The sequence below is a fragment of the Zea mays genome, chromosome 6 (assembly GCF_902167145.1).
Source record: "Zea mays cultivar B73 chromosome 6, Zm-B73-REFERENCE-NAM-5.0, whole genome shotgun sequence".
Taxonomy (NCBI): Eukaryota; Viridiplantae; Streptophyta; class Magnoliopsida; order Poales; family Poaceae; genus Zea; species Zea mays.
This window is the reverse complement of record NC_050101.1, coordinates 28816591-28844302: the sequence shown is the minus strand read 5'-3', so window position 1 is coordinate 28844302 and position 27712 is coordinate 28816591. Positions and strand designations below refer to the sequence as shown.

The window sequence follows — 27712 nt, the reverse complement described above, 5'->3', positions numbered from 1 at the left end:
TTAATTATTTATTATATATTATCATCATAATGTTAATTTATGGAATTAAAATAATACGAAAAATGCCTACAATTCTAACAGCCGCTGCCGGACAGCCCCCGTCGGCAGTCGGCACTCCTCCGGCCAGCTGTAGCGTACTTGGGCTGCTGCAAATTTTGTTCGGATAATCGGATGATGCACTGATGAGACATGTACATGCATGCTGGTGAGCTGGTAGGGGAGTTGCGATGTACCATTATTTTTTGCCAGACAAGGAACAAGATACTTGCTGTAGACAGGAGATGCATTTCTTATACATTGTCCGTGTGATGCATATACATGTCTGCTATTTTGTTTTCACCCGTGATGCATGCATATAAGAAATTGAACACTCTGCTGTCAGGTTGGTACGCCATAATAATAGCAGTATATCACTGGCATCCTGTAGCACATCTGTTTGTTTCATGCTGCCCTAGTTTAGTTAATTCGGGATTACTCGAATCCAAACCCGAAATTTTAGGTACACGGAATTTTGGATACAAGTTTTGGATAGGTACATTTCGGATCCTGATTTCTATTACTCGATTTTCTAATTATCCGAATTATCTGACCCGAAAAATTCGGATAACCTGAACGTCCAGGTCTAGCTAGTCGGACTTTATTTTGTACTAATTTGATCTGATACAAGAAAAAACAGTGAAAATGAATTATGATAATATGGTTAAAAAAATATGGATGATGAGTTATAGATGATGAAATTTAGAGGATATTGTTAGAGATGACGAAGATATAAAGGATAGTGTAAATTAGATTGTAAAGGACCGGAAATATTGATTTAGAGAATGAAGTTCAAGAGACCCGTTGCTAGAAACAGCTACTGATAGTCATTCCATTCAAATGACAAGAGTACAAAACTATTCGTCACGGCATCATGACTGCTTACAAATACACTAGCCCCTGTCTAACCTTGCTACACCTGACACATTCATGTCATCACGTGCTTGTTCCTTACGTGGACATGATGCATCTGTGTACTCGGTGTCTGGAACGTCACGACAACGCCGCCCGTGGCGACGGCGCAGCACCAGCACCGGCGTCGAAGAGTGCCTCCATCTCCTCGAGGCTCATCCCCTTGGTCTCAGGCAGGCACACGTAGACGAACACCCACGCCGCGGAAATCGCCGCGAAGATGTAGACCGGCGTAGAAGGTCTCGTACATCGGGATGAAGGCCATCCCCATGATGGCGCTCATCACCCGGTTGACCGCCGTCCTGACGCCAGTCCCCTGCGCGCGCAGCCGCAGCGGCAGGATCTCCGACCCGTACATCCAGATCACGGGCCCGAACCCCAGCGAGAAGGTCGCCATGAACGCCACGGCGGCGGCGACGCACGTCGCGGCCGACGTCGCGCGTATGGACAGGCCGAGGACCAGAAGCGACGCGGCCATGCCGCCCGCGCTGGTGAGCAGCATGGGTCGGCGCCCGAGGCTGTTGGCGAGGAACAGAGGGACGACTATCGCCACCGTCTTGGCGGCGCCGAGGAGGACGGTGGCGCCGAGCACGGCGCGCTCGGAGGTGATCCCGACGTGGCTGAACACGCGCGGGGCGTATGTTAGCAGCACACTACAGAGAGTAGGGTATTGGCACTCAGGAAGTTGCCCCCTCCAGCAGGAAGGAGGCGAGTACATGTTTAGATTACAATATTCAGTATTTTTTTGACACCCTCGCCAGCCGCTCAGCTCTCGTTCATATACCTTCCCTTACACAACCCACTCTAGGCCCATGTAACGCACGTTCGGACGCCTGGCTCGATGGCCCAACTGCTGCTGAGAACTCTCCTGTTTTGCCTTGTCGGTGTCTTCGTCTTGCATGGCATGTGTTGTGCTGACATTCCCCTCCCCTTGAGATGTCGCTTGCCCCCAAGCGGCTGCATGAGGAAACTGTTGTCGAAGAGCTTCATAGTATTCCCAAGTGTCGAGGGCCTCATCGAACCCGGACCAGCGGACGAGGACCTGGTCGACTGAACGTCCGCCGCGCGAGATAGTACGCCGGTCCAACACCTGAGCTGGTACCTGGTTGTCCACATCATCATCAGGTAAGGTAGCACTCACCGGCTGGGACAGAGAGATAGCACGTTTAAGCTGCGACACGTGGAACACCGGATGCACCATGGATCCCTGTGGAAGCTTGAGTTTGTAGGCCACTGATCCCACGCGCTGCAACACCGGAAAGGGACCAAAGAATTTGAACGACAACTTGTGATTTGCCCTGGGAGCAATGGAAGTCTGAATATATGGTTGCAGTTTGAGGTACACAAGGTCTCCAACAGCAAACTGCCTCTCACTCCTACCCTTGTCTGCTTGTTGCTTCATACGAACTTGGGCTCGCAGCAGGTGCTGTTTGACCACTCGGAGCATCACTTCTCTGTTGGACAGCCAGGTGGACAGGTCTGGATCAGTTATAGTGTCAGCAGGCGCAATACCAAAGTGTCGTGGTGGTCGACCATACAGCACCTCGAATGGGGAGCGGCCCAGAGCAGAATGAAATGTTGTGTTGTACCAGAATTCTGCCATTGGTAGCCAATGATGCCACTTGTGAGGACAAGAGTTAACAAAGCAGCGCAAAGAAGTCTCGAGGCATTGGTTGACCCTTTCAGTTTGGCCATCTGTTTGGGATGATACGAAGTGTTCATACGCAATTGCGTGCCTGATAATTTGAAAAGTTCTTGCCAAAAGGAGCTGGTGAATATACGATCACGATCAGAGACTATCGCTGCTGGCATACTGTGAAGCTTGTACACTGAGGACAAGAACACTTTGGCGACCTTGGATGCTGTGAATGGATGAAGAAGAGGTAGAAAGTGTGCAAACTTGGAATATTTGTCCACTACCACCAAAATGCAATTCGCACGAGCAGCACGGGGTAAACCTTCTATGAAGTCAAGAGTAATGACTTGCCAGGCTTGGTTTGGCACTGGTAACGGCTGTAGCAATCTAGGATACTTGGATCTGTCGGGCTTGGACTGTTGACATACAGTGCATTGCGCCACAAAATCCTGGACATGCTGCTTCATGTGTGGCCAGGCGAATAGCTGGTGGATACGTCGGTAAGTGACAAGGAATCCCGAGTGACCACCGATTTCACTGGAGTGAAAGGCCTGAAGTACCTTGAGCTGCAGAGAAGTATTGGTGCCCAACCAGATTCTCCCCTTGTATCTGATAACCCCATTTTGCAGTTGATAAGGAGTAGAAGACGACTGGTGTAATGCCAGCTCAGACAACAAGCGCTTAGCCTGGGAATCCTAATGATACCCTGCGACCACCTCTGTGAGCTATTGTGGGTTGCTGTACGAGATAAGGTTGCAATCCAAGGTGTCATGGGGACGGCGGGAAAGAGCATCTGCGGCTCCATTTTCAAGCCCTTTTTTGTAGACAACTTTGTACTGGAGCCCCAAAAGTCTAGTGAAGACCTTCTGCTGCCAAGGGGTGTGCAATTTCTGCTCGGACAGATGGGATAGGCTATGATGGTCTGTATAAATGAGGAACTCAGCATGCTGGAGGTATGACCGCCACTGGTCCACAACCATCAGGATAGCGAGGTATTCCTTTTCATATGTTGAAAGACCTTTGTTCTTGATGCCCAATGCTTTAATGATAAAGCCGAGTGGGTGACCTTGTTGGCTGAGTACCGCACCGATTCCTGAGCTGGATGCATCTGTCTCGATGGCAAAGGGCAATGAAAAGTTAGGTAGTTGCAAGACGGGCGATGAGGCCAATGCCTTCTTCAGGGTCTGAAAGGAATTCTCATGGTCTACTGTCCAAACAAAAAGTGTGTGTTTCTTTAAAAGATTAGTGAGTGGTTTGGCTATCACTGCAAAATGTTTCACGAACTTACGGTAATAACCTGCCAGCCCTAGAAATCCCCTTAGCTCTTTGCAATTAGTTGGTGTCGGCCAGGAAGACACTTCTGTAACTTTGTTGGGATCGGTTGCAACTCCTTGTGCTGAAATGACATGCCCTAGGTAGGCGATCTTCTGTTGTGCAAAAGAACATTTGCTCAGCTTAATTTGCCACTTGTCTGCGCGGAGGAGATCGAAAACCAATGTCAGATGGTGGATATGTTCCTCCCATGATGCACTGTAAACCAATATGTCATCAAAAAACACCAGGGCACATCGGCGAAGGAGAGGAGCAAGCGTGCGATTCATCGCTCCCTGGAAGGTGGCTGGCGCTCCGGACAACCCAAAAGCCATAACATTGAACTCGAAGGGCCGTGGTGGGTTTGAAAGGCTGTTTTGTGGCGATCTTTCGGTGCCATGCGGATCTGATGAAATCCAGCGCGAAGGTCCAATGAGGAAAACCATGCTGCTCCGTGAAGCTCATCCAGGAATTCATCGATAATTGGTACATGGAACTTGGTCGTCGCAGTGAGTGCATTAAGATGCCGGTAATCGACACAAAATCGATAGGTATTGTCCTTCTTCTTAACAAGAATAACTGATGATGAGAAAGCACTTTTGCTACGCTGGATAATGCCGGACTGAAGCATTTCTGCCACCTGGTTTTCAATTTTAGTTTTCAAAGCTGGCGCATACCGGTAAGGCCTCAGTTGCACCGGACGAGCTCCGTCGATGAGTGGAATGCGATGGTCACATTCTCGATGCGGTGGTAAACCTTGAGGGACCTCAAACAAATCAGCATAAGTGCCCAATAATTGCTGAAGTTCCTGAGGTAGCTGTTGCACCAGAGTTTGATCTTTGTCAGGAAGAGTCTCAATAGCACAGACTTCTATTGCTGCACATTGAACATCAGGAGCCCCCATGCCCCATAACTTGATTGACGAACCTTTATAGGGAATAATTAGCCACTTCGCAGACCAGTGAATAAACATTAGGCTGTAATGTGAGAGCCAATCCATACCAAGTATTACATCATAATGATTGAGGTCCAACACCTTCAGAGTAGAAGAAAACTCATATTCATTGAGGTAGCATGTAGTATTGAGCATCTCTCTATCACAAGATAACTGTCCACCATTTGCCACTTGCACGAGCAAAGGTTTGGACACTGGTGTACAATGGGGAAGGTGATCGGCCACTTGCTGACTGATGAAGGACACAGAACTCCCAGAGTCCAGCAGTATCAGAATTTCCATTCCCCCAATATGGCCTAGAAATCTGATGGTTTTAGGGGCGTGAGCACGCACTGTGGCAGCCTATGACAAGGAAATCATATTGGCCTCTTCAGCAGTGGGTGAATTAGGACTGTCCTCGTCATCAGATAATTGAAGGGATTGCCAAACTTCCTCAACGAGATGAAGTTGGACTGAATCAGCACATCGGTGGCCACAGGAATATTGCAACCCACACTTGTAACAGAGCCCTTTTGCCTTGCGGTAAGCATACAATGCAGTCAATTTATCTTCAACCGTGGAGGGTTTAGATGTCGATGTGTCCAGCTTGGCTGAGGATGGATTTTTGATGTCCAAGGTGGCGACCGAAGAAGCATATGGCCTCGGTACACCTCTGGCATACGTCTTGGTCTCGTGAGGCTTGTGCGCGTCGTGCACCTCCTCCTGCAACTGAGCAAGAACATAGACAGTATCGAGATCGCGAGGGCGTTGCACTAAAACAGTAGCACGAACATCATCACGCGACCCATCAATAAATTTGGTGGTATAGTAAAGAGGATCTGCATGTGGCTGATAAGCATTGAGGTGGTCTACAAGTTGTGCGAACTGCTCAATATAATCAGTGACACTAGTGACCTGGCGTATATGCAGCAACTATCTAAGTAAGTGTTCATGCTGATCCTTGCCGAAGCGTTCACGAATCATGGAACCAAATTCAGGCCACGAGACTTGGGCTAGACAGTGTTCGACCGACTGCAACCAACGGCTCGCAGGACCCTTGAAATTCATGGTGGCTACTTGAATCCAAACAGAAGGAACTACCATGTACACATTGAAGTAAAATTCACATCGAGACTGCCATAGTTTGGGTAGAGTGCCATCAAATTCGGGGAAATTAATTTTAGGCAATTGTCCCAAATAATTAGTGAATTGAGCCCCATGAGCGCGACCCCCAAACGCTAAATGTGGTGTTGGGTAATACCATCCCGTGTTGAACTCTTGAGAATTTGAAGTAGGGAAATTAGGAGCAAAGGGTGGCATAGGGTCCAGATGCGTACCCAATGTCGGAGGTGGGTGATGGGTGTATGGAACCCCAAAACCCAGCCCCCGTGGTTGCAGATCAGCGTGGTGCCCTATCGGGCCGTCGGCGGTCCACGCGGGAGCAGGTGGGCGCTCCGCCGTCGCCGACTGGTATGGACCCAAGACGCCGCTTGGAGCTTCGGCCTTCGCCATAACGCCACGCTCGAGGAAGCGCGAGACCTTGGTGAGATATGCGCGCATGCCGTCGACGGACGCATCCATCCGTGTGCGCCACGAGTCGAAAACGGATTGGACGTTCTCCAGCGCAGCGACTCTTGTGTTGGTGTGGGAGACGAACTCGACGCTGGTGTCCACGCCGGACCCCCGATCCGCGCGGTCCGCGAGTTGGGATTGAAGAATAGCGATGTCGTCGGAGTTGTGGGCGACCGATTTCTCCAGAGAACTCCAGCGAGCTTCTTGCGATTCGAAACGGTCGCACAATTGCTGGAGAATTTTGGATTGGGCGGCGATGTTGCGCGACTGGGCATCCAGTTGCTTCGACTGCGCCGCGAGAGCAGTCGCGATACTCGGATCGGATGCCCCCGCCATCTTCGCCCGGCGAGTGAAGTGGATAGCACCATCCAGTCCAGCAATCGGTAGTCCGATACCACTTGTTAGCAGCACACTACAGAGAGGAGGGTATTGGCACTCAGGAAGTTGCCCCCCAGCAGGAAGGAGGCGAGTACAGGTTTAGATTACAATATTCAGTATTTTTTTTGACACCCTCGCCAGCCACTCAGCTCTCGTACATATACCTTCCCTTACACAACCCACTTTGGGCCCATGTAACGCACGTTCGGACGCTGGCTCGGTGGCCCAACTGCTGCTGAGAACTCTCCGGTTTTGCCTTGTCGATGTCATGGTCTTGCATGGCATGTGTTGTGCTGACAGCGTACAGCACCATGGCTGCCACGCCGCACGCCTGCTGGAAGCCTGGAACACCTGCAGCCCCAGGATGGCCAGCATCACGCGGCGGACGGCGGGCGTCGGCCGGAGCAGGATCTCGCGCCGCACGCTCGCCGCCGGAGCCCGCCTGCTTCGTGGCCTCCTGCACGGACGTCACGATCTCCTGGAGCCGGCGGTCTGCGTCCCCCACCGTGCGCACCAGCACGCGGCGCGCCTCGTCGCGGTGGTCGTGGACGACGAGCGAGCGCGGGGTCTCCGGCATGGCAAGCGCGGCTGCGGCCGCTAGGAACAGAGGAGGGACGGCGCCGATGCCGATCATGAGGCGCCAGTTGAGTGGCGTCGGGAGGCCGGCAAGCGCGAAGTGGACGATGTAGCTCAGAAGGATGCCCGAGTTGCCGGCGATCTGACGTCACAAAGCATGATTATACGTCACAAGAAATAATAATAACCGTCCTCGATCGCATCTAGACCTTTTTCCTAAAAGCTGTCATCTGTTGTGGCCCCCAAAAGCTGGCGTCCAGTTTGCCACTGATCTAGACCTTTTTCCCTAAAACCATGCGCGCGCACGCAAAACCTCTCGTCCTTTCGTCAGTTCGTTTCATTTGGGATGTTGACGGAGAATTTCTAATATTTTAAAAGAATGCAAGCGGAAGATGTGAAAAAGCATCATGGTGAATAAAATTAAGCATGCAAGTTTTGATTGGATTTCATCTGTCAGGCCTCCGTTGACATTATTGTACCAGCTGTACTCTTTCGCAAAATAGTAGTCGTTTTAAAGAATAAGTGGTTTATACAATTGTCGGGGACCATAATTAGGGGTACCCTCAAGGCTCCTAATTCTCAGCTGGTAACCCCCATCAGCATGAAGCTGCAAAGGACTGATGGGCGCGATTAAGTCAGGGATCAGTCCGTTCGAGGGACTCGATCACGCCTCGCCCGAGCCTAGCCTCGGACAAGGGCAGCCAACCAGGTTTCCTTTTCGAGCCAACTCTGCCCCTGTTCATGCTGATATCGCTACCCCTGGCCTCGGCTCATCGAAGAGCGGCCAAGGGGTCCCTTTAACTAAGCTAGAGAAGTCTCGGGCAACAAGGCCGACCGAGCCGAGGGATTCCTACGCCTCCGGGATACGGATACCTCACTCGTCACCTTTACACGGGGCGACTCACGCTTGGTGAAGCGGTTCAGACAACCAACAGGCGAGTCTTAGTGCTCGAAAGTGAGGAAAAAACACGGCTCCATGCCAAAATTACATACATGTTCAGGCCTCGACAGCCACAATGAACAAAAACACTGGCATTCAAAGTTCCATTACAAACGGAACTCCGGTTCCACCTCCGCAGGTACGAACAACCCCACTCGATGCGGGGGGGGGGGGGGTCTGCGGAGCAACAGAAGACTGACGAGCGGCCCGCCGCCGCCCGCTCTAGCAGCAACAACAACGACTCCCGCTCCGGGTGGCCGAACTGCAGCAGCGCAGGCCTCAGGGCGGGTGCTGCTGCAATCTTGCCCTCGCCCATGCCGCCGACGCTCGAGGGGCGAGGACAAGTACAAAGAGCCGGAGGCCCGAAGCGCGGATGGTGGCGGTGATCCCGTCGGCGATGGGGACTTCTCGAGCCGCCTCCACCTCGGCACCGACGACAGGGGCCGTCAGCCCTCCGGCAGATCCCCACTCAGATCCTCCCGGACGAGTGGGGCACCGGCCTTCGCGCGGAGGCGCCATACCGGTGCAAAGGCAGGACCGCCCCAGAACACGAACGCCGCCCTAGCAGCGCGTGACATCTTGGGCGGTCCTCCCGTGCACACGGCGCGACAGCCGCCCTCCGGCAGGAGGGGACACCGGGAGCCAAGCCGACGAGCTCGACACGCTGGGGCTGACGACGCCCGCCGTCGACCAGCCCCGCGTTGTCGAAGTCCGACCCGCCCGCAGGGCCAGCGAGCGCCCTCTCCCTCGAACGCCGCAGGGGAGGGTGACCCACGAACCCGCGCGGGAGGTAGAGCTCCGGCTCAGCTCGGCCTCCACCCCAGCGAGGATGATGAACATCCTTGAAGCTGAGGGTGGGACCAAAATCGCAGCCCGGCTTGCTTTCCCCCACCATCAAACTGGAGGTCATCATCTTGGGTGACCGCCGGCGGAGGGATGCAGCCGGGCTGCATGATGAAAATCCTTGAAGCTGAACGATGGCTGAAAGGTACCAACTCCCACGGAGTTGCGTTCCTCCAACGATGAGACGGAAAGATGGCGGGTATCCCCCATCCGGGGGCTTGGAAGGTGGAAAGACACGATGCATAAGGGAGCGCGAAGACATGGTCGCCTTCCAAAGGGGGTCACCCTCCTTTTAAAGGTGACTCTCCCTACATGCGCCCCCAACCGTCACGGGCTGAGTCTTCTCCGACACACTCCAAGGTCCTCCCCTGCGGCGCGGGGGCTGGGTCCCACACATCATGCAAACCGGCTCAGAGCAGAAGAAGCCAAACCGCCGTGCGCGGTACGCACGACCGCCCAGCGGTTACAAGTGACCCTCCACTTTTGCCCAGACCAATGGACGAAAGGGGCGGGCAGCCATGCAGGCGGCATGCAACCGCGCCAAGTGGGCGCGCTTCTCCGACTCCCAACACGCCCAGCATGGAGGCCCAGGCCCACGCGTCATGCAACCGGCGCGCCGAATGCTTCGTGCATGCAACTGCACCGCCACTTGCGCCACCACCGCGCCTCCTCGACTGCGGAGCCAATACCGCGACTCGAGGCGACCCAGCGCATGACCCAGCGGCGCTAGCTTGGCGCGGCGGTCAGCGCGGCCAAAAATAGGCCGGCAGCAATGACGGTGGCAGGCGGGCAGGAGCAGCAGTCACGTCGTCAGCCAAGCTCACGTCCCATCCGAGGGCAGCGAGAGAACCCTCTCTCACGGCGTGAAGACAACGCGCCCGTGTTCCGTCCTCGAACGGCTCGCGCATGCGCAACGGCCGCCCCGCCAACCACTCGCCCCATCGCATTAACTTCGCGGCGGGACAGGCGGCGCCTCTGGCAGGAGAAGCGGGCGACGCTTCGCCTTCTCCATAATGACCGCGTTAGTAAAGGTACGCCACGTCGTTCGATTTCGTATCCTTTTCCTTTTTCCTCTTTCTCTCTCTTGCAACAGGGACCGGGAAAGGGGGATACCCCGAAAAGGATCCTTCCCCGTGAAGGAACCAGGCTCCGAGCCTCCCTACTGATCAGAGGTTCGAAGGCTGGCCCCCCAGAAGGGTTCAACAGCTGCCTCAGATCGCGTGGGCCCTACACCCACTACTGGTCAGAGGTTCGAAGGCCGGCCCCTCGGAAGGGTTCCACGGCCGCCTCAGGCTATTCGGGCTCCGCGCCCATTACTGATCAGGGGTTCGAAGGCTGGCCCCCGAAGGGTTCACAGCCGCCTCATACGCCGAGCGAGGGATGACCATGGGTACATTCGATACATAACCAAGGCTCGGGCTGCGCTCCCGAGGTACCCTAGGACATTTCCGAGACCAGCGGGAACGATCTTGTAACAGAATCCCATAAGAGGGAGGCATTGAGCCATCGGACCCCGTCGCCAGGGGACTGGGTCCGGCAGATCACCCACAGGTACTTTTGGGCGTGCCTCTGGGCCCCTAGCCGACCCCTAACGAACGGGGCACGGACGTCCACTCGGATTACCCGCTTGCAGCTCACCGGAGACACCATGTTCGGCGCCCATCGAGGGCAACATGGCGCTTTCCCCCCTCCTCCTTGCGGAAAGGCGACGCAGGGGCGTATGTAAAAAAGCCGAGTCTGTCCCTGATCACCCTCTCGCCCTGTGCAGAGGCTCGGGGGCTACTCTCGCAAACCCGGCTCCGGCCGAACCGTTGACAGCGTCAACATACCAGCCCGAGAACTTCGGACCCGACCATACACCCGGGCTACGGCCAGCTCACATGAGGGAACAACCAGACCAGCCGAAGCATTACGCAAGGCATTAAGGCCTCAAAGGAGTAAAACCACTCCTCCGAGGCCTCGGGGGCTACACCCGGCGGGTGCGCTCGCGCGCACCCACCGGAACAAAACGCAACCGAGAAAGGCTGGTCCCCTTGCAAAAAAGTGCGACGAAAGCCTCCAAGCGAGTGCTAACACTCCCTTCGAGGCTCGGGGGCTACTGTTGGGGACCATAATTAGGCGTACCCTCAAGGCTCCTAATTCTCAGCTGGTAACCCCCATCAGCATGAAGATGCAAAGGCCTGATGGGCGCGATTAAGTTAGGGATCAGTCCGTTCGAGGGACTCGATCACGCCTCGCCCGAGCCTAGCCTCGGACAAGGGCAGCCGACCCCGGAGGATTTTTGTCTCGCCCGAGGCCCCCCTCCAACGGCGAATGTATTTCCGGCTCGCCCGAGGCCCTACCTTCGCTAAGAAGCAACCCTGACCAAATCGCCGCACCAACCGACCAAATCGAGCATTTAATGCAAAGGTGGCCTGACACCTTTATCCTGACGCGCGCCCCCCAGCCGGCAGAGCCGAAGTGACCGCCGTCACTTCGCTGCTCCACTGACCGATCTGGCAGGAGGACAGCGCCGCCTGCGCCACTCCGACTGTGGTGCCACTTGACAGAGTGAGACTGACAGACAGTCAGGCCCTGCCGAAGGCATCATAGGAAGCTCCGCTCCGCCCGACCCAGGGCTCGGACTCGGGCTAAGTCCCGGAAGACGGCGAACTCCGCTCCGCCCGACCCAGGGCTCGGACTCGGGCTAAGTCCCGGAAGACGGCGAACTCCGCTCCGCCCGACCCAGGGCTCGGACTCGGGCTAAGTCCCAGAAGACGGCGAACTCCGCTCCGCCCGACCCAGGGCTCGGACTCGGGCTAAGTCCCGGAAGACGACGAACTCCGCTCCGCCCGACCCAGGGCTCGGACTCGGGCTAAGTCCCGGAAGACGGCGAACTCCGCTCCGCCCGACCCAGGGCTCGGACTTGGGCTCAGCCCCGGAAGACGATGAACTCCGCTCCGCCCGACCCAGGGCTCGGACTTGAGCTCAGCCCTAGAAGACGACGAACTCTGCCACGCCCGACCCAGGGGCTCGGACTCGACCTCGACCACGGAAGACAGACTCGACCTCGGCCTCGGAGGAGCTTCCACATCGCCCAACCTAGGGCGTAGACCAGCCACGTCAACAGGAGGCACCATCATCACCCTACCCTGAGCTGACTCGGGCCGCAGGGAACGAGACCGGCGTCCCATCTGGCTAGCTCCGCCGGATAGGCAATGATGGCGCCCCGCGTACCCCGTGACGGCGGCGGCTCTCAGCCCCCTTATGGAAGCAAGAGGACGTCAACAAGGACTCAACCGCTCCGACAGTTGTCCCTCCACCAGGCTCCATCGCTCCTCCGACGGCCACGACATCACACCAGCTGGGTGCCAAAATCTCTCCGGCTGCCACAACGGCATGTACTTAGGGCGCTAGCTCTCCTCCGCTAGACACGTAGCACTCTGCTACACCCCCCATTGTACACCTGGATCCTCTCCTTGCGCCTATAAAAGGAAGGACCAGGGCCCTCTTAGAGAGGGTTGGCCGCGTGGGGACGAGGACGAGTCAGGCGCTCGCTTGGGGTCGCTCGCTCCCTCTCCCGCGTGGACGCTTGTAACCCCCTACTGCAAGCGCACCCGACCTGGGCGCGGGACAAACACGAAGGCCGCGGGATTCCCACCTCTCTCACGCCGGTCTCCGGCCGCCTCGCTCTCCCCCCTTCGCGCTCGCCCTCGCGCTCGACCCATCTGGGCTGGGGCACGCGGCGACATTCACTCGTCGGCCCAGGGACCCCCCGGTCTCGAAACGCCGACAACAATTTAATTCAATTCAAGGTTGACTCACATAAATAAAGGTAAAGATCTATTTTTAATTAGAGATTAGCTTGCAGAACTCATACAAAGCAACTATCAAAGGGTCTAGCCGGATCCAAACAGCTTAACTTGTGGTCATAGTCTAACTATTCAAGCTGGTTCCCACTAGCTATTGAAGCTTATAAAAAAGTATATTTAGCTTTAATTAGCCTGTATAAACAGGGTTTAAGCGTTTGTGTGAATTTAGTCATGCAAATTTTGGTTTATTTCCTGCAGTTGCACCCCCAGCTAGCTGTACGTCGTTAGAGATGGCAATGGGTAAAAACCCGCTGGTTATTACTTGCCCAAACTCATACCCGCGAAGAAAAAATACGCCCGCTAAAAAACCGATACCCATGACGAGTATGAAATTTTGCTCAAACCCATACCCATGCGGGTTTCGGGTACCCAACGGGTTTCCCGTACCCACTAACATCAACATAAAAAATAATTCATCATGTAAATGACAATCAATACATTAATAAGCTAGCATAAAAGGAACAAGTGATAACTAATTTTAGCCTAAAATTTGTTACATGAAGTTTATTTCAATTAGAACATATTTAATTAATAATATTATGAGACATATTTATACGGAATGTTGATTTTAAGGCGGGTTTTAAAAACCCATGGGTTTGCGGGTATGGGTAGTGAAAGAACGAACCCGTACTCACGACGTACCCGTTGGGTTTCCATTTGAACCCATTAACAAACCCATGGGTAGAGAAATTGACCCAAACCCATACCCTAATAGAGCAAAACCCACCGGGTTTCGGGTAGCGGTTACCCATTGCCATCTATATACGTCGTTGTACCAGCTGTGTACTCACTACCGGAATCCGGGCCTTTGCCGAGTACCAGGCTCTTTGCCGAGTGCTTTTTATCGGGCACTCGGCAAAGAAGACTTTGCCGAGAGCCGCACTCGGCAAAGTCCTGCGCTCGGTAAAGAACATATTTACCGAGTGCGGGACACTCGGCACAGAGAAGCACTCGGCAAATACTATTTTGACGAGCGGCAGACACTCGGCAAACACGGCGCTCGGCAAAGGGCCGTTAGCGACCGTCTACAGCTGACGGCCGTCAGCCTTTGCCGAGGGCCGAAAGCCGGCACTCGGCAAAGCAGATTCTTTGTCGAGTGTCATCTCTGGACACTCGACAAAGTACATTTTTATTTTTTTATTTTGGCGACCACACCTTTTGTGGTAGGTTCCTACACTATGTAGACCTACATGTACCATTTTGGGACAATTATAACATTGTTTTCAATAGCTAGTAGATTTAGTTCGTTTATTTGAATTTCTTCGGAAAATTCAGATTTGAACTGTAAGTCACTCGAAACTTGGAAAACCGTGCATCCAAAAATGACACAAATGTTATTTACCACAAGTTACTACCGATTTCAGGAGCGGACCGGAAACTTAGAGCACCATGCTCACTCAACATGGTCGTGAACTTGCCATTCAGTTGTTTAAAAATTGTATAAAACACAAACAAAGTCAAAAAAATCATGAAACATGTCCACGTGTCATGATATCATATGTAGAGGCTGTGATAAAAATTTGAGAATGTTTCGAGAAAGTTGTGACGTACTATGTGTAGAAACCTATGAGGACGACCAGCAGCAGGATGACCAGCAGCAGGACGACGACGACGACCAGCAGCAGACTACATCAGGTTCTGGCACCTCAAGTTCAAGGAGCATCTACCTGTGAGGTCCCGCGAGTCTCCCTCAGCATCCCATACTTCAGGACAGGCGGCCGCTGATTCAGCCGGATGGGGAGAGACTGTCGGCGTTTCGACCCCGGGGGGTCCCTGGACCGACGAGTAAATTGTCGCTGCGTGTCCCAGCCTAAATGGGTCGGCGCGAGACAGAACACAAAGGGGGGAAAACAATAAGGGGAAACCGCGACCTTTGTGTTGTCCTGCGCCCAGGGCGGATGCGCTTGTAGTCGGGGGTTACAAGCGTTCGCGAGGGAGAGAGAGAGAGAGAGAGAGAGAGAGAGGGCGCGAGCCTTGCGCGCGTCGGCCTGTTCTCCCGCGCGGCCACCTTCTCATACGAGAGCCCTGAACCTTCCTTTTATAGACGTAAGGAGAGGGCCCAGGTGTACAATGGGGGGTGTAGCAATGTGCTAACGTGTCTAGCAGAGAGGAGCCAGAGCCCTAAGTACATGTCGTCGTGGCTGTCGGAGAGGTTTTGGCGCCCTGTTCATGTGATGTCGTGGCCGTCGGAGGAGCGCTTGAGCCCTGTGGAAGTACAGCTGTCGGGGCTGTCGGATCCTTGCTGACGTCTCCTTGCTTCCGTAAGGGGCTGAGAGCCACCGTCGTCATGGAGCACGCGGGGTGCCATCATTACTTGTTTACCGGGGCGAGGCAGATGGGACGCCGGTCTTGTTCCCCGTAGCCTGAGCTAGCTAGGGGTAGGGTAATGATGGCCCCTCCTGTGACGTGGTCGGTCCGAGCCCGAGGTCGGGCGAGGCGGAGGCTCCTCCGAGGTCGAGGCTGAGTCTGGGCCCAGGGGTCGGGCGAGGCGGAGACCGTCGTCCGAGGTCGAGGTTGAGTTCGAGCCCCGGGGGTCGAGCGAGGCGGAGACCGTCGTCCGAGGTCGAGGTTGGGTCCGAGCCCTGGGGTCGGGCAAGGCGGAGACCGCCTTCCGGAGTCGAGGCTGAGTCCGGGCCCTGGGGTCGGGCGAGGCAGAGTCCGTCTTCTGAGGTCGAGGCTGAGTCCGATCCCTGGGGTCGGGAGAGGCAGAGTCCGTCGGCCGGCGTCGAGGTTGAGTCCGAGCCCTGGGGTCGGGTGAGGCGGAGTCCATCGTCCGAGGTCGAGGTTGAGTCCGAGCCCTAGGGTCGGGCAAGGCGGAGCTTCCTATGGCGCCTGAGGTCGGTCTTGGCGGCTGTCAGCCTCACCCTGACGGGTGGCACAGCAGTCGGAGCAGCACATGCGGCACTGTTTTCCTGTCAGGTCGGTCAGTGGAGCAGCGAAGTGACTGCGGTCACTTCGGCTCTGTCGACTGAGGAGCGCGCATCAGGATAAGGTGTCAGGCGATCCTTGCATTAAATGCTCCTGCGACACGGTCGGTTGGCGTGGCGATCCGGCCAAGGTTGCTTCTCCGCGAAGCCTGTCCGAGCTGGGCCTCGAGCGAGTTGAAGGTGCGTCCGTTGCTTGAGGGGACCCTCGGGTGAGACGTGAATTCTCCTGGGTCGGCTGCCTTTGCCCGAGGCTGGGCTCGGGCGAGGCGAGATCGTGTCCCTTGAGTGGACGGAGCCTTGACCTGAATCGCGCCCATCAGGCCTTTGCAGCTTTGTCCTGATGGGGGTTACCAGCTGAGATTAGGAGTCTTGGGGGTACCCCTAATTATGGTCCCCGACAGTAGCCCCCGAGCCTCGAAGGGTGTGTTAGTACTCGCTTGGAGGCTTTTTTCGCACTTTTTTGCAAGGGGATCGGCCTTTCTCGGATGCATTTCGTTCCGGTGAGTGCGCGCGAGCGCACCCGCCGGGTGTAGCCCCCGAGGCCTCGGAGGAGTGGTTTGACTCCTTCGAGGTCTTAGCGCGTTTCGTGATGCCTCGACCGGTCTGGTTGTCCCCTCATGCGAACTGGCCGTAGCTAGGTGCATAGTCAGGTTCCAAGTTCTCGGGCTGGTATGTTGACGCTGTAAACGGTTTGGCCGGAGCCAGGTTTGCGAGAGCAGCCCCTGAGCCTCCGCGCAGAGCGAGAGGACGGTCAAGGACTGACTCGGCTTTTTTCATACGCCCCTACGTCGCCTTTCCACAAGGAGGAGAGGGGGGGGGGGAAGCGCCATGTTGCCCTCGGGGGGCGCCGAACATGGTGTCTCCAGTGAGTTGCTAACGGGTGATCCGAGTGAACGCCCATGCCCCGTTCGATAAGGGTCGGCTAGTGGCCCAGAGGCGCGCTCCAAAAGTACCTGCAGGTGATTTGCCGGACCCGGTCCCGTTTGATAGGGTCCGAGGGCTCGATGCCTCCCTCTGATGGGATTCCATTACAGAATCGCTCCTGCTGGTCTCGGAAATGTCCTAGGCTACCTCGGGAGCGTAGCCCAAGCCTCGGCCATGTATCAGACGTACCCAGAGTCATCCCTCGCTCTGCGTGCTCTGAGGTGGCTGTCAAACCCTTCGGGGGCCAGCCTACGAACCCCTGATCAGTAGTGGGCACGAAGCCCGAGTGGCCTGAGGCGGTTGTCGAACCCCTCCGAGGGGCCAGCCTTCGAACCTCTGACCAGTAGTGGGCGCGGAGCCCGAGTGCTCTGAGGCGGTTGTCGAACCCATCCGAGGGGCTAGCCTTCGAACCTCTGATCAGTAGTAGGCGCGTAGCCCGAGTGCTCTGAGGCGGATGTCGAACCCTTCCGAGGGGCCAGCCTTCGAACCTCTGATCAGTAGTAGGCGCGGGGCCCGAGTGCTCTAAGGCGGCTGTCGAACCCTTCCGAGGGGCCAGCCTTCGAACCTCTGATCAGTAGTAGGCGCGGGGCCCGAGTGCTCTGAGGCGGCTGTCGAACCCTTCCAAGGGGCCAGCCTTCGAACCTCTGATCAGTATGAGGGCTCGGGGCCCGCTTCCTTCGCGGAGAAGGATCCCTTTTGGAGTATCCCCTTTCCCGGTCCCTGTAGCAAGAGAGAGAAAGGGGAAGAGGAAAAGGATACAAAATCGAACGACGTGGCGCACCTTTTTTGACGCAGTCATTATGGCGGAGGTGAAGCGTCGCCCGCTTCGCCTGCCAAAGGTGCCGCCTGCCCTGCCGCAGAGTTAATGCGACGGGACGAGTGGTTCGCGGGGCGGTCGTTGTGCGTGCGCGAGCCGTTCGAGGAACGGAACACGGGCGCGTCGTCTTCACGCCGTGGGAGAGGGCTCTCTCGCTATCCCAGGAGGGGACGTGAGCCTGCAAACGACTTGACTGCTGCTTCCGCCCACCTGCCGCCACCATTACTGTCGGCCCACTTTTGGCCATATCGACCGTCGCGTCTTCTCCCGCGGCGGACCGACCCGTGACCGATGTGCTCGGTTGGCACTGTTGGGCCGTGCGCAAGGTTTCCTCGAGTCGCGACACCGGTTCCGCAGTCGAGAAGGCGCGGTACTGGCGCAAGTGGCGGTGCAGTTTCTCGCACGTAGTAACCGGCACACCGGTTACATGACGTGTGGGCCTGGGCCCCATGCTGGACGTGTCAAAGTCGAACGGGCGCGCCCCCTTGGTGCAGTTGCATGCCGCCTGCATGGCGGTCCACCCTTTCACCCGTTGGTTTGGGCGAAAGTGGAGGAGTGCTTGTAACCGCTGGGCAGTTACGCGCTCTGCGCGCGGTGGTTTGGCTTCTTTTGCCCTGGGCCAGCTTGCATGACGCGCGGGACCCAGCCCCCATGTCGTAGGGGGAGGACCTTGGAGCATGTTGGTGAAGACTCAGTCCGTGACAACTGAGGACGCAAGTGGGGAGAGTCGCCTTTAAAAGGAGGGCGACCCCCTTGGATGGCAACCATGTCTTCGCACTCTCCTCATGCATCGCGCCCTTCCACCTTCCGAGCCCCCGGATGGGGAGCGCCCGCGTTGCTTTCGTCTTGTCGTCGTTGGAGGAACACAACTTCGTGGAAGTTGGTACCTTTCGGCCATCGCTCGGCTTCAAGGATTTTCATCAGGCAGCCCGACTGCATCCCCTTGTCGATGGTCACCCAAGACGGTGACCACCAGTTCGATGGTGGGGAGAAGCAAGCCGGGCTGCGGCCTCTGCCCCGCCCTAAGCTTCAAGGATGTTCATCATCAGTGCTGGGGAGGGGAGTGCGCTGAGTTGGGGCCTGTCTTCGCGCGGGCAGCGGCCCACTCCTTCCCTCAGTGATCGGGGGGAAGGGCGTTCACCATTCGTGGCGCTGGCAGCTGCCGCGTGTCTGGCTCTCCGGCCTGAGCGGCTTCGGCGCTGCTTCCGGTGCCACCTCCCACCGAGGCAGCCGGAAGAGGTTTCTCTGTCGACGAGATAGTCGGTGCTACCCGCGGACTGACCTCCGGCTCTACGACCTTGGTAGCTTGTCCTCACCCCTCGAGTGGGGACGTGGGCGAGGGTCTTATCGCAGCAGCGTCTGCCCTGAGGTCATCGCTGCTGCTATTTGGCCGCCCGGAGTGGAGATCTTTGTCACTGCTGCCGGAGCGGGCGGCGGCGAGCCACCTGGAGTTTTGTCGCCCTGCAGGCCCTCCAATGTGGGGGTTGTTCGTACCTGCGGGGTGGAACCGGAGTTCCGTTTGTAATGGCACCTTGAGTGCCGGTGTCTGTTCATCATGGCTGTCGGGGCCTGAACATCTAGGTATTTTGGGTGTAATACCATGTTTCTTCCTTATTTCGAGCACCAGGACTCGCCTGTCGGCTAGCTGGACCACTTAACCAAGTGTGAGTTGCCTCGTGCGGAAGGTGACGAGTGAGGTATTCATATCCCGGAGGCATAGGAGTCCCTTGGCTCGGTCGGTCTTGCCACCCGAGGCTTCTCTTGCTCAGTTAAAGAAACCCTCGCCGCTCTGCGATGAGCTGGAGCCGGAGGCAGCGGTGTCAGCATGGACAGAGGCGGAGTTGGCTCGAAAAGAAGCTTCGTCGGTCGGAGCCTGGCCCGGTCGTCCACTGGAGGGACCAACGCCGGAGTCGGGTTGCCGAGGCCATGAGCCGGGCTGATGTCCTCGAGGGACAGCTGGCTGAGGCTACGGAGCGGCCGGTCGAGCTGTCTACTCGGGCCGGGTTCCTGGAGGAGACCCCGGCGACGATGGCCCAGGCGCGGTGCTGACAGGTTCCTTCGAGGCGGAGATCCTCCGACCGTGTCGTCGTCCGAGGCCGGGTCGGATTCCGCCGAAGGTAGAGTCGACGCCGAGGGTGCTGCCGCTCCCCCTGCTGATGTCCGATCCTGCAGGAACAGCTTATCTGTAGTGTGTGTATGTTTTTTTGTGGCCGCCGAGGCCCAAACATACCGTCGGCGTGTTGTAAAGCTTCGTTTCTTTTCCCCTTGTTTCGAGTATCAGGACTTATTTGCCGGTAACAGAATTGTTTGTCCGAGCGAGAGTTACTTTTCACGGAAGGTGATGAGTGAGGTATCCGTATCCTGGAGGTGTAGGAGTCCCTCGGCTCGGTCGACCTTGCCGCTTACGTGTACTCTTACTCGTGCGTAGGATTCTGTTATCGATATAGTCGAGAAGGCACGAAAAATCGTTTCGGTAGAAAAGTTTTTGAGCATTAAGACTTGTTCGGTCAGCAGAATCGCTTGTCCGAGCGTGAGTTACTTATCGCAGAAGGTGATGAGTGAGGTATCCGTATCTTGGAGGCGTAGGAGTCCCTCGGCTCGGTCGGCCTTGCTGCTTACGTGTACTCCGTCATTTTCAGGATTCCACTTTTGAAGTAGTCAAAAAGCACGAAAGATGTTATGGCAGAAAGACTTTTTTCGAGGAAAATTTTAACGCAGAGGGGGTTCACCCCTTCTAGCCCCCGAGGGAGGGTCGGGCTTTGCCGAGGCAAGGCTGACCCTTCCTTGATGGTTAGACTTTGTTTACGTATGTAAACGAGGTGTATGAACGACTTGAAAACATCTTAAGGGTAGAAGCGACATAGCTATCGGATGTTCCAAGCGTTGCTGTAGACCTCGCCTTGACTGTTGGCCAGCTTGTATGTTCCGGGCTTCAGAATCTTGACGATGATGAATGGCCCTTCCCAGGGAGGCGTGAGCTTGTGGCGCCCTCGGGCGTCTTGTCGTAGCCGAAGCACCAAGTCGCCCACCTGGAGGTCTCGGGACCGAACCCCTCGGGCGTGGTAGCGTCGCAGGGACTGCTGATACCGCGCCGAGTGTAGTAAGGCTACGTCTCGAGTCTCTTCCAGCTGGTCCAGCGAGTCTTCTCGGTTGGTCCGGTTGCTTCGGTCATCGTACGCCCTCGTCCTCGGGGATCCGTATTCCAAGTCTGTGGGCAAGATAGCTTCGGCCCCATAGACTAGAAAAAACGGCGTGAAGCCCGTGCCTCGGCTTGGCGTCGTTCTCAGACTCCAGACCACCGAGGGGAGTTCCTTCATCCATCGCCTGCCGAACTTGTTGAGGTCGTTGTAGATCCACGGCTTGAGTCCTTGCAGAATCATGCCGTTGGCACGCTCTACTTGCCCATTCGTCATGGGGTGAGCTACGGAGGCCCAGTCCACCCGGATGTGGTGATCCTCGCAGAAGTCCAGGAACTTTCTACCGGTGAACTGGGTGCCATTGTCAGTGATGATGGAGTTCCGGACCCCAAAGCGATGGATGATGTTGGTGAAGAACGCCACCGCCTATTCGCACCTGATGCTGTTTAGGGGTCGGACCTCGATCCACTTGGAGAATTTGTCGATAGCGACCAGTAGGTGCGTGTAGCCCCTGGGTGCCTTCTGCAAGGGACCGACGAGGTCTAGACCCCACACAGCAAACGGCCAGGTGATGGGTATCGTTTGCAGAGCTTGAGCGGGCAGGTGGGTCTGCTTTGCGTAGAATTGACACCCTTGGCAGGTGCGTACAATCCTAGTGGCGTCGGCCACCGCAGATGGTTAGTAGAAACCCTGTCGGAAGGCGTTTCCAACGAGGGCCGGAGGTGCTGCGTGGTGACCGCAAGCCCCCGAGTGTATTTCTTGTAATAATTCCTGACCTTCGGCGATGGATATGCATCGCTGGAGGATGCCTGAGGGGCTGCGGTGGTAGAGCTCCTTTTCGTCACCCAGCAAGACGAACGACTTGGCGCGCCGCGCCAGTCGCCGAGCTTCGGCTCTATCGAGGGATAGCTCCCCTTGGTGGAGATATTGCAGGTACGGGGTCTGCCAGTTTCGATTAGGCGTGACCCCATTCCGCTCTTCATTGACGCGCAGTGCCTCACCCTCGGGGGCCGAGGGTGCCTTGGGCTGAGCCGAGGGCGCCTCGGGCAGGGCCAAGACCTTCTCGGGCTCGGGCGTCTCGGGAGAAGACGTCCGGGGGAACCGATGTCTGCCCCGAGGCTATCTTGGCCAGCTCGTCCACAGTCTCGTTGTATCGTCAGGCGATGTGGTTGAGCTCGTGCCCGTAGAACTTGTCCTCCAAGCGCCGAACCTCATCGCAGTAGGCTTCCATCTTCGGGTCGCGGCAATGGGAGTTCTTCATGACTTGGTCGATGACGAGCTGCGAGTCGCCACGAGCGTCGAGGCGTCGAACCCCTAGCTCGATGGCGATGCGCAACCCGTTAACCAGAGCCTCGTACTCGACCACATTGTTGGACGCCGGGAAATGGAGGCGCAGCACGTAGCGGAGGTGCTTCCCGAGGGGCAAGATGAAGAGCAGGCCCGCGCCCGCTTCTGTTTTCATTAACGACCCATCGAAAAACATGGTCCAGAGTTCCGGTTGGATCGGAGCTGCTGGAAGCTGGGTATCGACCCATTCAGCCACAAAGTCCGCCAAGACTTGGGACTTGATGGCCTTCCGAGGGGCAAACGAGATTGTCTCGCCCATGATCTCCACCGCCCACTTTGCAATCCTACCCGAGGCCTCTCGGCACTGGATGATCTCCCCCAGGGGGAAGGATGACACCAGTCACCGAGTGAGACTCAAAGTAGTGTTGCAACTTTCGCCGCGTCAGAATTACCGCGTACAGTAGCTTCTGAATTTGCGGGTAGCGGATTTTGGTCTCGGACAGTACTTCACTGATGAAGTAGACCGGCCTCTGGACGGGCAATGCGTGCCCCTCTTCTTGTCTCTCGACCACGATCGCGGCGCTGACCACCTGAGTGGTAGCGGCGACGTAGATCAAGAGGGCTTCTCCGGCAGCGGGAGGCACCAGGATGGGCGCACTTGTAAGGAGCGCCTTTAGGTTCCCGAGGGCTTCCTCGACCTCGGGGGTCCAAGTGAAGCGCTCGGTCTTCCTTAAGATGCGGTACAGGGGTAGGCCTCTTTCGCCGAGGCGTGAGATGAAACGGCTCAGAGCCGCAAGGCATCCCATGACCGTCTGTACTCCTTTCAAGTCGTTGATGGGCCCCATGTTGGTGATGGCCACGATTTTCTCCGGGTTGGCCTTGATGCCCCGCTCGGAGACGATGAACCCCAGGAGCATGCCTCGGAGGACTCCGAAGACACACTTCTCGGGATTGAGTTTTACGCCTTTCGCCTTGAGACACTGGAATGTCGTTTCAAGGTCGGAGAGGAGGTCGGAGGCTTTCCTCGCATTGACTACGATGTCATCGACGTAAGCCTCGACCGTTCGACCAATGTGCTCTCCGAACACGTGGTTCATGCATCTTTGGTATGTCGCACCCGCATTCCTCAAACCGAATGGCATAGTAACATAGCAGTACATGCCAAAAGGTGTGATGAAAGAAATCGCGAGCTGGTCGGACTCTTTCATCCTGATTTGGTGATACCCTGAGTAGGCATCGAGGAAAGACAGGGTTTCGCACCCAGTAGTGGAATCCACGATTTGATCGATGCGAGGCAGAGGGTAGGGAACTTTCGGACATGCTTTGTTTAGACCAGTGTAGTCTACACACATCCGCCATTTCCCTCCTTTCTTTCTCACAAGCACAGGGTTGGCAAGCCATTCGGGATGGAATACCTCTTTGATGAACCCTGTAGCCATCAGCTTGTGGATCTCCTCGCCTATGGCTCTGTGCTTTTCTTCGTCGAATCGGCGCAGAGGCTGCTTCACGGGTCGGGCTCCAGCTCGGATATCCAGCGAGTGCTCGACGACATCCCTCGGTATGCCAGACATGTCCGAGGGCCTCCACGCAAAAACTTCGGCGTTCGCGTGGAGAAAGTCGACGAGCACTGCTTCCTATTTGGGGTTGAGCTCGGAGCCGATCCGGATCTGCTTGGAGGCGTCGTTGCTGGGGTCGAGAGGGACAGACTTGACCGTCTCAGCTGGCTCAAAGTTGCCGGCTTGGCGCTTCGCATCTGGCACCTCCTTGGAGAGGTTCTCCAGGTCGGCGATGAGGGCCTCGGATTCGGCGAGGGCCTCGGCGTACTCCACGCACTCCATGTCGCCTTCATACACGTGTCGGTACGTGGAGCCGACGGTGATGACCCCGTTGGGGCCCAGCATCTTGAGCTTGAGGTAGGTGTAGTTGGGGACGGCCATGAACTTAGCGTAGCATGGTCTCCCCAGCACTGCGTGGTAGGTTCCCCGGAACCCGACCACCTCGAACGTAAGGGTTTCCTTTCGGAAGTTGGAGGGAGTCCCGAAGCAGACGGGCAGATCGAGTTGCCCAAGGGATTGGACGCGTTTCCCGGGGATGATCCCGTGAAAGGGCGCCGCGCCGGCCCAGATCGAGGACAGATCGATCTGCAGGAGCCCGAGGGTCTCGGCGTAGATGATGTTGAGGCTGCTGCCTCCGTCCATGAGGACCTTGGTAAGCCTGATGTTGCCGATGACGGGATCGACAACGAGCGGGTACTTCCCCGGGCTCGGCATGTGGTCGGGGTGGTCACCCCTTGGTCGAAGGTGATGGGCTTGTCGGACCAGTCTAGGTAGACTGGCGCCGCCACCTTTACCGAGCAGACCTCCCGGCGCTTTTGCTTGCGGTGCCGAGCTGAGGCGTTTGCCACTCGCCCACCGTAGATCATGAAGCAGTCGTGGACCTCGAGGAACTCCTCTGCCTTGTGATCCTCCTTCTTATCGTTGTTGTGGGCTCTGCCACCTTCCGCCGGTGGCCCGACCCTGTGGAAGTAGCGCCGAAGCATGACGCACTCCTCAAGGGTGTGCTTGATGGGACCCTGATGATAGGGGCACGACTCCTTGTGCATCTTGTCGAACAGGTTGGCGCCTCCGGGAGGCTTCCGAGGGTTCCGGTGCTCGGCGGTGGCGACAAGGTCTGCGTCGACGGCGTCGCGTTTCGCTTGCGACTTCTTCTTGCCCTTCTTCCTTGCGCCGCACTGAGCGGACGCCTCAGGGACGTCTTCCGGCTGGCGCCCCTGAGGCTGCTTGTCCTTTCGGAAGATGGCCTCGACCGCCTCCTGACCAGAGGCGAACTTGGTGGCGATGTCCATCAACTCGCTCGCCCTGGTGGGAGTCTTGCGACCCAGCTTGCTCACCAGGTCGTGACAAGTGGTGCCGGTGAGGAACGCGCCGATGGCATCCGAGTCGGTGATGTTGGGCAGCTCGGTGCGCTGCTTCAAAAATCGCCGGATGTAGTCCCGCAGGGACTCTCCCAGCTGCTGGCGGCAGCTTCGGAGATCCTAGGAGTTCTCAGGGCGCACGTATGTGCCCTGGAAGTTGCCGGCGAAGGCTTTGACCAGGTCGTCCCAGTTGGAGATCTGCGCAGGAGGCAGATGCTCCAGCCAGGCTCGGGCGGCGTTGGAGAGGAACAGGGGAAGGTTGCGGATGATGAGGTTGTCATCGTCCGTCCCACCCACCTGGCAAGCCAACCGGTAGTCCGCGAGCCACAGTTCTGGCTTTGACTCCCCCGAGTACTTGGTGATGGTGGTCAGGGTTCGGAACCAGGTCGGGAACGGCGCCCGTCGTATGGCCCAGCTGAAAGCTCGCGGACCGGGTGGTTCGGACGAGGGGCTCCGATCCTCCCCGCTGTCGTAGTGTCCCCCACGCCTGGAGTGGTAGCCTCGGCGCACCTTCTCATCGAGGTGGGCTCGACGGTCGCGGCGGTGGTGCTCGTTGCTGAGGCGACCCGGGGCCGCAGGCTCTGTGTTCCGCGTGCGCCCGGTGTGGACCGAGGCTTCCCGCATGAATCGGGAAGTCGCGGCGCGATGCTCCGGGGGTACCCTTGCCTTCGGGAGGCAGAGCTTTCGGCACGTCGGACCGCGACATCTTCCAGGAGATTCTTGAGCTCTCCCTGGATACAGCGCCCCTCGGTGGTGGATGGTTCCGGCATCGCTCGGAGTAGTATTGCTGCTGCGGCCAGGTTCTGGCCGACCCCACTGGAAGCCGGGGGCAGCCTGCAATATCCAAATTGTAAGGGAGAATAAAAGGAGGAATGGTTTCCTTTGAATATATGTGTACCTCCATTTATCATCACATGTGGCAACTCATGTCTAAAAATGAGTAAATCATTCATTACTAAGAAACAAATAAATCATTACTTCATATTGGATTTTTGTTTGTGCATTTAAAACAATGATAATATGAATAAAAAAATAAATAAAATAAAATAATTATGAGAAGAAGATTAGAGGGAAGAAGGAAATAATATCCAATATAAAAAAATATTATAATTAAATAACATCATCATAATTGGGTATGACCAATGTGCATTATTAAAATGAGTTTAAGTTTGCACTTGAGATTTGCATTCAAAATTTGGAATCAAAAGAGTTGTAAATAAAAGAAAACATAAAATAAAAACAAAAGAAAAAGGAAAAAGAACATAACTGGGCCGAAAACAACCTAATCGGCCCACCTTTCCTTTTTGCCTCTGTACGGCCCAACCGTAGCCTCACCGCGCGCCTGTGTATTCTGCCCCTGCCCTGTGGACCCCGCATCGTCAGCTCTATCCTCCCCAATGGAACGGACCCGTTGAAGAACACACGCGTACAGAGCTCGGCTCCTGCTGTCCCGCATTCCCTCGCGCGTGCACTCGATGCGCTGGGCGGGTGGACCCTGGTATTCGGTGGGGTTTCGCCTCCACCTCGCATCAAGCCACATCAAATCTCGCCGCTTCCTTCGTGCATCCGTTGCAACAGCCTGGCCGTGCATGGCGGATCTCGCCCACCAGTGCCGGTCCGCTTTGATCGCGCGGGGATGGGAGAATAAAACTGGGCTACGACCGTTCCTCGCCTTGACTCGCCCGGAATTCACTCGTTTATCTAAGCCGCGCCCGCGTTGCCTACGAAAGTCGCTCGCGCCACCGTGCTTGCCCTGGACCACCGTGCCACCCGGGGTCAAATTGGAGTGCCGGGAGGATTCGCTCGGCGCCACTGAATTCGTTCATCGTGTCGCCTATCAGGGGGAACCACCAGTCTTCGGGCAATTCTTCACCGAAGTCTGGACATCGCTACCGTCTGCTACTCTTCGTGGACAGCACCCTCTACGCCTCCATCACTGGTACGAAGTCCTTCTCTGGATTCGCCATGCCCTCCAGTTCGTGTAGCGCTAGTCGGGCAGTGTTTGAAGGTCTCGGGGCGCGGGATGACTATCTCCGGCGACAACTCCGTCGTGGGGAGCTCCTGGCGCCGTCGCTCGGCTTTGACAGAGGTGGAAGATGACGCGCCTGCGCCGTTGATCTATTGTCGAATGGCTCGGATTAGATAGGAGTTACCCCCCTTCGCTCAGGTGAATGCTGACCGTTCGATCGCGATCGGGCGAGCCGTGGCGATTTCAGGTGTTTTTAAATCCAAGCCGTAGAATGCTAATCGGGTGATTCCTATTGATTACCGGTTCATACCCCTTCACCATTTAATCTCATCCGCTGTATTTCGATCGTGCGGCTAGGATTGATGGTCATAGCTTCAGCCGAGCGCTTTTACAAATAGAACCTCCAGATTAAAGAGTATCAACCCGCCGTCCACAGGGGCAGTGCGTTGAGTCTTGGGGATTCTTTCACGCTAGCCCCTGCACTTCTTTGTATTTGGCGCCCAGTTCCGAGAGAGCTGAAAATAGGAAATTAATATTAGAAATCGATTTTTAATATAAAAATAAATCTAGAACTTGTTTAATTTGTAGAAAATCCATATGAACTCCAAATTGGTTCATTTTAGTTCCTAAATTTTTGTAATAATATTATCTATCATTTAGTGTCTCTGTTTTGACATGAAAACAATAGGAGAATTAATTTATCATTTAATCCTATTTCAAGCACATTAAACCTTAGGAAATTCATAAC

The 27712-nt window shown here is 56.1% G+C and overlaps 1 pseudogene; it reads right to left on the bottom strand.

The window, feature by feature from the left end:
• Nucleotides 1-807: 807 nt before the first annotated feature.
• Nucleotides 808-26586, bottom strand: LOC103629137 (polyol transporter 5-like; annotated as a pseudogene).
• Nucleotides 26587-27712: the final 1126 nt, after the last annotated feature.